Raw genomic sequence first — 12,389 nt, 5'->3', positions numbered from 1 at the left:
TGTGTCGCATCACCTTCACTTTACATGTTCACGGCCTGAGTTTCATGTCGAGAGGTGGAGGTGGCGGTGACGGAGTTAAGGGAGACGAGGTTGGCAAGCCAGTGACGGCTGTTCCAGTCCTCGTTTGGTTTCATTTGTAAGAAACAATGTTTTTAAGGAGACTTCAGTACAATTTCCAGTCGTGTTTGTGGTGGCTAAAAAAAAAAACTAGATATTTTCAGAGGGAAGTCAGGCAATCTGCAGCCGTGTAGGTGGGTGTTTGTCACAAAAATCTGAATCATCTGCAGGTGAGTTTGTGGGAACAAAAAATGAATAATCTGGGCAAGAATTCAGGCATTCGTTCATTTTGAATGGAATTCAGGGCATCTGCAGCTGTATTTGTGGGGACAGAAAACTGATATTCGGCTGGGAATACAACAAGGCAATTTAACAAGAAGTTGAGCATCTGCACCCCGGTGTGGTAACAAACACTTGACTTTTAAATGAAACCTTGAATCAAATCAGGACATTTTCCAAACTCTAACCAAGCACAGCAGTGTGAGAAGACAAACATTTAAACTTGAACTTTTTGGAAAAACAAACAAAAAAACAAAAAAAAACATAAAGCTGCAACACAAAACGATGTAAAGTTTTATCTGTGGTTTTGTAAACTAATCGACAGACACAACACTGCACTTTTCCATGAGACATCTATCTATCTATCTATATATATATATATCTATCTATCTATCTATCTATCTATCTATCTACTGTTAAAACACAAGTGTGAAGTGCCACAGATGAAGCCTGGAAGTGGCAAACATCGGAGCTGTCGGTCAGACAGAAGAGGGTGAGTAATTTCTCACCTGTGTGTGACAGACAGGGTCTGACGGGACACAGACAAACATCCAATCAGAAAGTGAGAATAAGTAATAAACAGAGATAGTTTCCTTACGTCTTAGCTGGCTCAGTGTCCAGGTTTCCCCTGTGTTGAGTTTAAATCCTCAGCGAAGAAGTCAGGGCTCTCCGGTGTCCATCGTGGCTCCGAGCTTCAGACCGACAGGATCGTCTTCTCTCCCTCACGCTGCTTCACTGACGTACTGCCGAGCCTCCCTGAGCACACAGACGAGACTGAGGGCTGGAGCAGAGACAGAGTGAGAGGAGAGGCTGAGGAGGGAGAGGAGGGAGAGAGGAGGGAGAGGAGGGAGAGAGGAGGGACTGAGGAGGGAGAGAGGAGGGAGAAGCTCTCTGACTGACACACCAGCGCCCAGCCCACCGTGAGGCGTTCACTGACACCTTCTGAAATCACAACACTGCAGACGAAGCAGACGACCGGCAGCCCACTTGACACAAACATTTGTTCACCAATAGAGAACAAAACGGAATGTAACAAGCAATATGCCGGTTTTGACGTACTTGTACTTCCATATTTCCATTTAATTCTACATTTTACTCCACATCATTTAGGTGACAACAGTTGTTTTTTGTGTTTCTTTTTTTTTTTTTTTTTTGTTGCAGATTCAGATAATACGATAAATACGAGCGACGATGATGTTTGTTATAGATTAAACCACCAAGCAGTACATTTTACCAGCCGCAATCCAAGAACATACACTACTCAGAATAACTCAGGGATCTGTGGCTATCTTAGTGTTTCACTCGATTGTTTTTCTGTGACACACCTGAATTTGACATATATTTTTGGTCCCCAAATGTGACATGTTTCATTTGACTTTTAATGCATATCCATTCACAATAGGCACCCATACCCCGGTAAATGTTAATTCTAATACTTATGTGCTTTGACTTAAGTAGGATTTTGAATGCAGAACTTTCACGTGTACTATTTCTATACTGTGGTATTGATGCTCTTACTTATGTAAAAGCAGTGTTGTGTAAAGTCATCCAAGTCTCCATAAATCCTGAGATCCCATGTTGATTTATTTACACCCTTGATGCACAGCTGAGCTTGTGAGCCCACTTCAGACAGGATGCATGCTAACTCTTTTACCTTAACTAGTTAACAGTGGAGAGTTTGTCCTCAGAAAGTGTGTAAACGTTGTCTTTTGCCCATGATTTCTAACAAGTCCCCGTCTAGCTTCAGTCGTTCAGGGGACGCTGCAGCACTGTTTTGCTGTGAAGCCCCAGAAAGGTTTTGTGGACTAAGAAACGTCACCTGACTTTAAATTAGCAGGAGGGAGCGTCGATAATAACTGAATATCCAGTATTCCCAACGATACCCAGAGGTTCCACTGTGGTTTGTCACATTCCCAAAGGGCAAGTCACATTTTTGCAGAATGCCAGTGTGCTGCTGATCCTCCCGTTTCCACGTATAATCAGCTGTATGTGATGATAAGCAGACTGCTGGCAACATGAGACTAAATGCTTTTATCAATCCAACAACTCATTTTTCCTCTCATCATTATCACTCCTCTTTCAGTATCTTTGAATGAGCAGACTTCCAGGGAACAGTCTGTGTCTGTTAAAAAACACGCCCACCTGTCCGTCACACAAATACATCTTGAATTTGTATGAAACAGGAGAGGAGAGGAGAGGAGAGGAGAGGAGGCTGCAGACAGAACAGAGAACAAACAGTCTGGTTACCCAGCATGCTTCTGTAGAGACTCAACTACCATCTTTTCAAACGCTCCTAAAAAGCCCAGTGTGTTTCAGTCCCTGGAAAAAAGTCTCAGTCGTACAGATGTGGATTCTTGGCCACACCACTAAGTCAACCTACTTTACCAAATCCAAACAGACGGTCCAGTTAATAATCTGGTATTTCGAATGGAAAGTCTGTGTCGCTACTGACGATACAGGGAGTTCCACACAGACGAGTGAATAGCGATTTTGTTGTTCTGGTCAAGTGGCCTCATATTTCTGCATCATATTTATAGCTCAGTCCACGTTTCCCCAAAATGGCTAACTTCCATTACACACTCGTTAAAAAACAGAGCAGACTGTGTTACTGTAATGCTGCCTGCTCTCCATACGTTACTTCAATTTTGTCTGACAGACTATGGCTTTAATTCTTTTTTTCTTTTTTTCATATTTTGTTTCACTAACTCTCTTGCAAATATACTGCCTTTAATTCAGATTGATTTTTATTTATTTGTCCATGCAGGTTTTGAGTTCTGTATACAGTTTTGTTAAATAAACTATAAAAAAAGGACGACAGAAAATAGGAGTATGTGATGACAAAAAGATTAGAAATAGCTGTCTGCACGGATGTAATGAGATGAAATAAAATATTATTACATCAGGTAATCACCGGACAGATCAGAGCATTATACATTAGTATCATGATGTAAAGTGTCATAGCGACTGTGATTGTTAGAACAAGTGGATCTCTTAATAACAAGAGAATGGCTGATCTGTCTGTAGGCATGAAACCTAATTCAGCTGAGGTGTACATTTCTATTCCCACATCTCCGCATTATCTTACAGTATACTTTGTTGTTTATTGGTATGCTGTCATCAGCCCATCCACACAGCAGGAGTTTTGCATGACGGTAGTCAAAGGGCACGGTGTGAATATGTATGGTTGCTTAATTACACAATCTGAGCACATGTGAGGAGTGTTATTCAGTGTTGGGGAAGCTACTTTGCAAGTGTAGCTTGTAAAACTACATGTAGTTCAGCCTGGCAGTAGTTTGAACAAACTACATTTCTACCACTGGAGAAATGTAGTTGTAAAACTACTGCTAAAAAAAAGTAGCTTTAGCAACTACGTATACTCATTATACTCATTTAACTCAGCATTAAATAAATCAACATATGCCTCTCAACTCAAGTTTTATTTTTTTAAAGAACAAAAGCTGACATTTTTGGTCAACATCACAGGAATTTCAGAGAAGCTTACACTTAGGCACTAGAACTAGGTGCCAGGGCAGAATCGCTTGTTGACATGACACATGAGCAATTTCTCTCAGTTTTTATCAGACAGCCGATCAAGCCAATCAGAGGCAGCATTGACTTAGCATGTGGAGACATGTTTCATGCCTTTTTTCAAAGAAAAATAAAATAACATTTATATTATATAGGTCTTTTTTTCTGAAAGAAATATTTCATGTTATTAGCCAATTATGACCCAAAAAGTAGTTGAAATACTTGACGCAGCACAAAATGTGAATGTAGTTTAACTACAACAAGTTACAGCAAATTGTAGTTAAGCTGAGTAGTTCAAGTACATGTAGTTTAAGTCTCAACAACACTGGTGTTATTGTTATTGGTTTATTCATATCATTCACATCAAAACCAGTAGTTTGAATATACAGGATGGCATGAGAAATAAAGTTAACACCATAAAACCACTAAGAATGAAATGTAAAAATAAAACAACAAAAAAGCAAACAAACAATGGGCAAATTAGATGTGCAATGTCAAGAATGAAGTAAATAACTAAAAAAAAAATGAAAGCAAAACAAACCCAAACACACCTCTGGTCCTCAGAGAGTAAACCTTTTCGGGGTTCTGACTCAAACCTTCCGGCATTGAATGCACACTGTACATTTTTCACACAAGTGCATTATTGTACATGGTGCTGACAAAACTACCATCCACACCTGGCAAATTATTTATTTTACGGCTAGAATTGATGTTAGGGTGAAGGTTAGAGGTTTCCATCTCAAGTATACACTGCACAGTGACTGAGAAGCAGGGAACACTGTGGAAAGGCTGACAGTCTGCGACAGGCTGAACATGAGCTGTGTAGAGATACAAACATATGGGAGTCTCCACTCGCATGCTTTTGGGCTCTGAGATGAACCCAGAGCACCTGATGAAACCCAGACACACATGGGGAAAATATGCAAAGTCCAAAGGGGAAACAGCTGGCCTGGCGGGCAGATTCAGAACCGTGAGAGACCTTCTTGTGAGGCAGCTGTGATAACCTACGACCAGGCTCAGATCATGTTTATGGAAGTTAAAGGTATATTCCGGTGTGTAAATTTAATCCATGGTCTAACACTCCATGACACCGCCTTGAGAGATCAAGTTTGCAGACCACTAATTAATGTAGTTTTAGCAACCTCAGAAATTTGGTAGCGTTTTTTTGTTGGAGGCGTATACTGCAGTGTATTGTTATCGTGCAGCCATTTCTGAGGTTGCTAAAACTATATAAACTAGCGGTCTGCAAACCTGATCTCTCCGGGGGGGGTCTTACTCAGTGTCACAGTGTGTTAGACCATGGATTAAACTTACACCGGAATATCCCTTTACTGGAAAAAAAACTAATCAGAGATGAACATGTATAATTCACATGTGGGATTTTTACCTTCTAATGTGGAAATTTCTATTCATATGTGAATAAAAACAATCACTTGGGATAGTGTCCAGCTTACGTGTGATATCATTTTGTTTTCACATAAAAATATTTTATCACACGTGAAAACACTCTTCAATTCCACCCTGCAATGCTTCAACAACTTTCTAATCCACATGTGAAAAAAGTCACTCACATGTTAATGTGTTTAATTCACATGAAAAGATCCAAACATATTCAACAGAGTCAACTCACGGCTCTTTCAGGGGAGCTTGAGGTACAGGTGTGTGTGCGTGTGTGCGCGTGTGTGTGTGTGTGTGTGTGTGTGTGTGTGAGAGAGAGAGAGAGAGAGTCACGATCAAACTTTATGACGTAGAAAGGATGCGTCACTGTGTCCTTGCACACATTTCCTTATGAGGCGGTTCATTTGCATGTGAGTTCCTTGATCTGCGTCATGATCGAGGCAAATCACTTTCATTTTACAGCCCACTGATCTTTATAGAGATGAATGTTGCTCGTTACTGTCAGCCGCCAGGAACGACTCTGGTGTGTGCTGGTGTGACTGCTGGGGATTGGAAGCATCTGGTTTCACATCAGTTTTGTCTTGTATTCCTTAATTAGTCCAGAAATCTCATATATATATATATATATATATATATATATATATATATATATATATATATATATATATATATATATATATATATATATATATATATATATATAAACAAACAAGCATAAACAACTCCCTGAGCAATGAGTCATTTTCCATTTGAATAGTGGATTTTCTTTGTGTTCCTTGGTCTTTATTTTTTCCAGATTGAACTGACAAATTTCAAGATTACTTGGCAAGTGAAATCACCCCCAGAACTTTAGTTTTCAATCATTTTCTCAGCAAATTCAGTTTGTATTTTTTGCATTTCAACTTTTTTTTTACTGCATTGTGCAAAAAAGCAGTAGACTAACACTGATGACAGATCGATGTCCGATTTCTAATTTCTAAAAAACAGAATGCAGTTTCTCAATGCTGGAACCTGATCAAAGTATTTGAAAAATGCTTTTTGGTGGAAGCTATTTTTGATACTGGAAAAACACAGACAGTTTTATTCACACTTGCTGTTGACGTTACTCATAAAAACAACATGCTTTGGATTCTTGAGAAAGACTGAAGACAAAACAAACACGCTGCCAAAGAGGATTGTCTATGAGGTTATTCCCCCATAACCATGATCTCCAAAGCATCTGTGTTCCTGTTGCTGAGAATATTTCCCATTCCTTCCTAACACAGCATTAAAGTGAAACAAGAATGTGGCATTCACTTACAGTTCGCAAAACTAGGTTACAAATCCAAGGTTCCCTGAGCAGACAGTGATGGGGAGGAGAGTGCGAGCAGCCCCGCCTACAGTACGCATTCAAAATGAGGAGGTGACATCATTCCCTCCAATGACATCATCCCATCCTGTGTGGAGGAATGACATCATCCTCTTGGTATGTAATCCTCATGTGTAGATGTTTGTGTGGTGCAAAAACAAACAAACAATTTAACAAATAACAAGCTAATCAATTATATGAAATATGATAATTATTCAAGATTGACATGTTTGATCAGTGACAACAGGATTTTTTTTTTAAATAAATGAATGAATAAAAAACAAAAGGGACATTTACTGCCTGGGCCTTGGCTTGGTTTGCACTCTACTGAGTGCCATCCTAGTTTTTATAATCTTTTCATATAATATTGCCTATCTTTTATTTTCTATTTATGTATCTTGCTGTTATCTTTATATTTTCAAAGTCTAACACTACTTATTGCATTTACAATATAATTAATTGAGGGTTACAGACCAAGTATGGACATAACTAATTGATATAATCAATGACATTCATATGCAAGATGAATATCCCGGCATCTTAGTCGCGTACATGTGCTTACTTTAAAGCCAATAAACTGACAACGAGAATCAAATTCCTTGTAGGAGTCAGCATACTTGACATTTGAACTTAATAATTAAAAAAAAAAAACCATAACAAGTATCGTCCGTTTTGGTCCTTTGAATGTCATCACCACAAAACGTACATAAAAACACAATTTTACCCTTATCTAAATAGTAACACAATTTTACCCTTATCTAAATAGTAAGAGTTAGAACATCTTAGTGTTGTGCAAACAGGACATCAGCTCATTATCATTATTCCCACCTCATCATGGCTTTAGGGTGGATGATTTGAAAGCAGAGCAACAGTCTCATCACTGCAGTAGATGAGTAAAGCTTTAGACACCGCATCAACATTATGAGTCTATCAAACAGAGGCTGCGGTGTAAAAATGTCCCAGCAACTCAAACAGGGAGACCGCTCATGAATAAGTAATTAGATTCTGCACAGGAGAAAGAACTCTTCGGGGGGGATTACATACCAAGAGGATGATGTCATCATTACAGACTGCTTGGGATGATGTCACTGAAGGGGATGATCTAATCTCTTTATTTCCTACGCATGTGTGATCCTGCTGCAGTGTGATTCCCCCGAGTGTCTCACATGCAGATAAAATCACTTTGGTCACTGAAGGATAAAATGTAACTTGATTTCGAATCTGATATCTTTCTATCGCGTTAATGTCCTTTCTATGAAAGCGAGGGTTTGAAATAAAGCCGTGGTTTTACGTGTGCGTTAGAGTTCTCTTCAAGGAATGGTTCGACATTTTGGGAAATTCCCTTATTCACATTTTACATGAGCATTAGATGAGAAGACTGACTGTGCTGCCACTGTGTCTGTGTGATAAATGTGGTGTTACAGCCAGCAGTCGGCTTAGCTTAGCCTAGCGCTGAAAACGGGAGGGAACAGATGACACGAATTTGTCAAGGAAAGTGAAAGAGCACTTCTAAACCTCACCAATTTGCACCAGTTAAAACCACAGTGTGAAATAATGAGATGTGGTTTAACAGGGGGATTTGTGCTGACATGTTTGTGGCCACGAGTCTCCACTGGCTGCCTGGCAATGCCAAGGTGATGACAACACAAAGCCAGCCTAGCCCTTAGCCCTGTTTTCAGTCTTAATGCTAAGCTAAGCAAACAGCTTGGCTCCTGGCTTCTCATCTAGCTCTCAGCAAGAAAGTCAATAAGCATATTTCATAAAATGTTGACCCTTACCTATAAAATCTCTCCCTAACCAGCTTTGACAAAACATTCATCCAAATCTAATTTAGTCCAAATTTACAGTAGTTTTCTGTCCCATGGTTGTAATATGATATCATCAGTGCTGTATATTCTAAATGGCATGATGTTGAACTATTCCTTCAAGAAGATTTCCATAGTTACAGTTTGCTTTCTGTATACAGTCAAGTGTGATTGTTTGTTCACCAAATCTTAAGAGTCCATCTGTCTCTCTCCTCACCTCTAACAGATACTTAAAGATATAAAGTAAAGAAAAATGGGATCTCATTCATCAGTGTCAGTGTCACTATCTACTGTCAGGATGGTTACTGTCTGTATGAAACTAGAAAAAAAAGTAGGTCAGTGACTTGATGCTCATTTTCCTCTGGGAGGACTGCATGGAAAAGGTCAGGATATGGAGAGCATGTGTGTCACACAACTGCTAGTTTCATCCTCTGCAGGACATAATGCTGCACGTAAATGCAAATGTTTTGCTCTCTGGAGACTTTTTGAACATTTGGTCTGAAATTTTTCTGATGACTAAAGTCCAGCACAGCACATGTAGTGCGGGAAGTAGTAGTTTGACAGTTTCTATGCCAAGTGGATACAAGGCCAAAACCTAATAGTGATATAAAAAAAATGGAACTTTTGACTCCAGCTTTCTGCATCTTTTCATGTAAAGGTCAAGTGGATTTGTTGTGAGAGGTGAGACAATGACTTTAAACACTCTTCAAGCTGCTATTGTTCCACTTACTGGAATACATTTCCACATCTGGAGTACTTTCATATCTGACTTTCCAATGAATACAGTTAGAATATTTTTCACTATCAAGCTCTGTGTCTCACATTTGAGGAAACTTATTGGCCACCCTTATTTTCTCTGGCATTCAGCCACACGATGAGCACTTGTTCCTGAGAAATGCAGCAGCAACAGCCACGTGTGAAGACAAGGATCAGGAAAAAACACATTTGCCTCCTCTCAAGAGCACCTACTTTCACATTAGAAAGACAAAATCACTGAGTCTGCATGTTAAGGTCATGCACTGACTTCATCAACATGTGAGCAGTAGTGTGTGCTGACAAAGTTCGAGCATGATGTCTTTTCCAGAGCACAGCTGTCTGTCATCTTGCTGAAAGCTATACGCATGCTGTTATACAAGCTGACCCAGCTTTTTTCATTTTTTTTTCAAGAGTTTTGGTATTGCAGGTGAAAACTAATAAAACAGATGAATAGTTTGAACCCGTCAGGAAGAATAATAAAAACCTGCTGCCCTCAGCCATCCTCCGACAGGAAGCAATGAGCTTTGGAATGAGCAATAACAGAGCGACAATTTCAGGAAGCACAAACTGGACACAGCGCCACCTACTGGTGATGTTGTCAGCTGACAGAGGGCTTTGACACCAGACTACACTGAGATGAAAAGATGTTTTTAGGCTATTTTCAATGGTATTTTAGAACTTCCTGGAAAATCATTAAAAATGGTGATGACTCATCCTACACTCAGCATCATATGCAAATGTTTTTTTTCCAGTCATTGCTTTGTTTATTTCACGTCACCAGAGGGAGCGTGTTGCTTGTGAACGGACCTCGAGCAGAACTATGTAAAACTCTATCACTTTATTCAGTGATTTGGCCAAAACTGGACCATGAAAATGGACTCTGGTTTTCCCTCTACAGCTCTGTACATCTTTTACTCAATGCTAAAATAACGACTAACAAATGTTCTGATGCACTCTACCGCCACCAGCAGCTTCCCACAAACAGCTCTGGACTGAGGCCATACATGACAGCAGAGGTCAATTACAGTTACAAGGTGATTTATGGGAGTTTCCTGGTTGACGGTAAGAGGGAAATACACAGTTTTGATGTTGGGGTGAACTGTCCCTTTATTATAAGGATTATCTATGTATGTCAAAGAGAAAAGTTTTAATTTTGTTGTGATTTGTTGTGCAGTTCAACACAGAGATCGGTGCCTTTTCCCAAAGCTAGCGAGCCCTACAAATGTCACAGGTTCACAGTTGTTGCCACAATAATGGATATTTAAACCACAGAAACAAAGTGGAAACACTAAACTGACATGCGCCTTTACAGTAAATATCTCTCGGTATTGTTTCTTATTTACACACCCTGCAGGTAAAGAGCATCATTGGTATTCATTTACAATCATGTTTCGTGCCATCTGATGGATGGAAGTTCAATTGTATCTAGTCTCCAACTGTGTCCGTCTACAGTTTTGTGCTAAGCTGGTGTTGTTGTACGGCGCTTAAAACAACACAATGAGAGTGCTGGCAGCCAATCAATGAGTTGACAGTGACGTTTCTTCTGCTCTGCTCATTTTCCACAGTCAGGATCGTATCATCGAAAGAAAATGAAAATGGTAGATCAGAAGGTACTTTCCAACAGATTGGTGGCTGTTTATTGAATTAAGAGAAACGGAGTCCAGTTGCAGAGCAGCACATGAGACACCGCACCGGCCAAACATCAAGTTTCTGTGAGCGATTACACATGCGGAGAAAGTGTCAGCTAAACAGAGGGGGGAAAGGGAGTGAGTCAACCACTAACATTTTCTTTTCTTTTTTTTTTACTATTTGCAGGAAAAGACAGCCCCTTTCATACATGCTGCCATACTCTTTCGCCTCCTATCTTTCCTTAAATCAGTTCTCTTTGTCCAAAAGATTAGCTGATTAATAAGTTGAACTGGCACAAAATCAACTGCTATAACTGATCCATAAGTCATTCATCAACCCCCCCAAAAAACTTTTCTCTGTTATGTGACATTTTAAACTTAATATCTTTAAGTTCGGAGGCCTCAGGGATTTTTACATTTAGTGGTAAGACAATCAAAAAATGACCAGTACTGAAAATAACTGGTAGTTACAATCCTTCTTCTCTATTTCCTTTCCCCTTTTCTCTCTTTGGAGGTTTGCCTGTGTGTCACAACACAACTGGAGCATATCTGAGGTCGTGTGCGCACTTATGACACTATAAACCAACCCAACCCCACCACTGCGCGCATGTGTCTGTGTGTGCATGCATAAATGGCATTCACAGCAGTACATGAGACAGCCCCAGATAATAGATTTAATGGCGTCTAAGTGACACGACTCATCTGCTTGCACGAAATCCGGCCTGGAGAAGACAAGAAGCTGGGCTGTTTGGGTTTGTGGCTGCACAACATGTGAACAACACAATTAAGCACCAGACGTGAGCGGTTAACATCTGATGGTGACACCAGCGAGGCTTAGAGATGAAAGTTTGCGGGGTATTGTTCAGCATCAGAGACCAAAGCGAAGAGCCCGAGGGGCGAGATGAGCGTGCCTTATTCATCCTGCGGTCCTTCTTTGCTTTTTCTTTCTACCTCGGCCTGACTACCGCTCTCTGTCTCTTACGCACAAACATGTGTCAGCACACAGCGGCGTGTGAGCGGTGATGTGATGAAATGACAGCACTGCACTGACTCTCAGCTCGCTCTCTGCGCTGCTATAATCACGTCATCAGAGCCTGATGGAGTCACTCATAAAACCACAGCCACAGTCTCTCCCTGGGATATAATCTGCAACTTGTTTTCTGCACACACACGCTCATGCACTCAGCTGCTCTGTCACTTCTTCCACACCAAGTGGCTTATGGGCTCATACACTCACACAGCTCCCCTCTCACTTTCTCCTCTGAGAGACAAGAAGGATTAGAAGGTAGTACCCCTCGTCTTTCCATCGTCTTGGGGGAAGATCAAAAAAAAAAAAAAAAAAAACATGGAAAAAATTAGAGACAAAAGAGCTGAAAGAGAGAGAGCACTGAGGCATCCCGATGCCAAGCGTGTGCGTCATCCTCTCCCAGCCGGCACAATAAAGCAACAGCGAGGGCGTCATCATCTGGTGGCAGATGGAGGCCGTTAGTGCTGCTGTCACCTTGGTATCATCTTGAGACTGCCTGATAACAGATCAGGGTTTGAGAAGAAATGGTGGGCAATTTCAACTAGTTATCCTATGATGAGGGT

At 40.4% G+C, this 12,389-nt stretch overlaps 1 protein-coding gene across 3 annotated transcripts in view; it reads right to left on the bottom strand.

Annotated features, from left to right (window-relative positions):
* The window catches only part of lepr (leptin receptor), a 48,094-nt gene that overhangs the window by 28,958 nt on the left and 6,747 nt on the right, over nucleotides 1-12,389 (bottom strand). For 2 of the 3 annotated variants that reach the window (XM_037114527.1, XM_037114529.1), the window contains exon 1: nucleotides 935-1,155. The gene's annotated coding sequence lies outside the window, so the exon portion shown is untranslated. Of the gene's footprint in view, nucleotides 1-934; nucleotides 1,156-12,389 lie in introns of those variants that run through there. The other variant, XM_037114528.1, reaches the window with a different exon arrangement.

The sequence above is a fragment of the Acanthopagrus latus genome, chromosome 11, assembly GCF_904848185.1.
Source record: "Acanthopagrus latus isolate v.2019 chromosome 11, fAcaLat1.1, whole genome shotgun sequence".
NCBI lineage: Eukaryota > Metazoa > Chordata > Actinopteri > Spariformes > Sparidae > Acanthopagrus > Acanthopagrus latus.
Note: the sequence above shows the minus strand (reverse complement) of the source record. Positions and strands in the feature narration are given on the sequence as shown.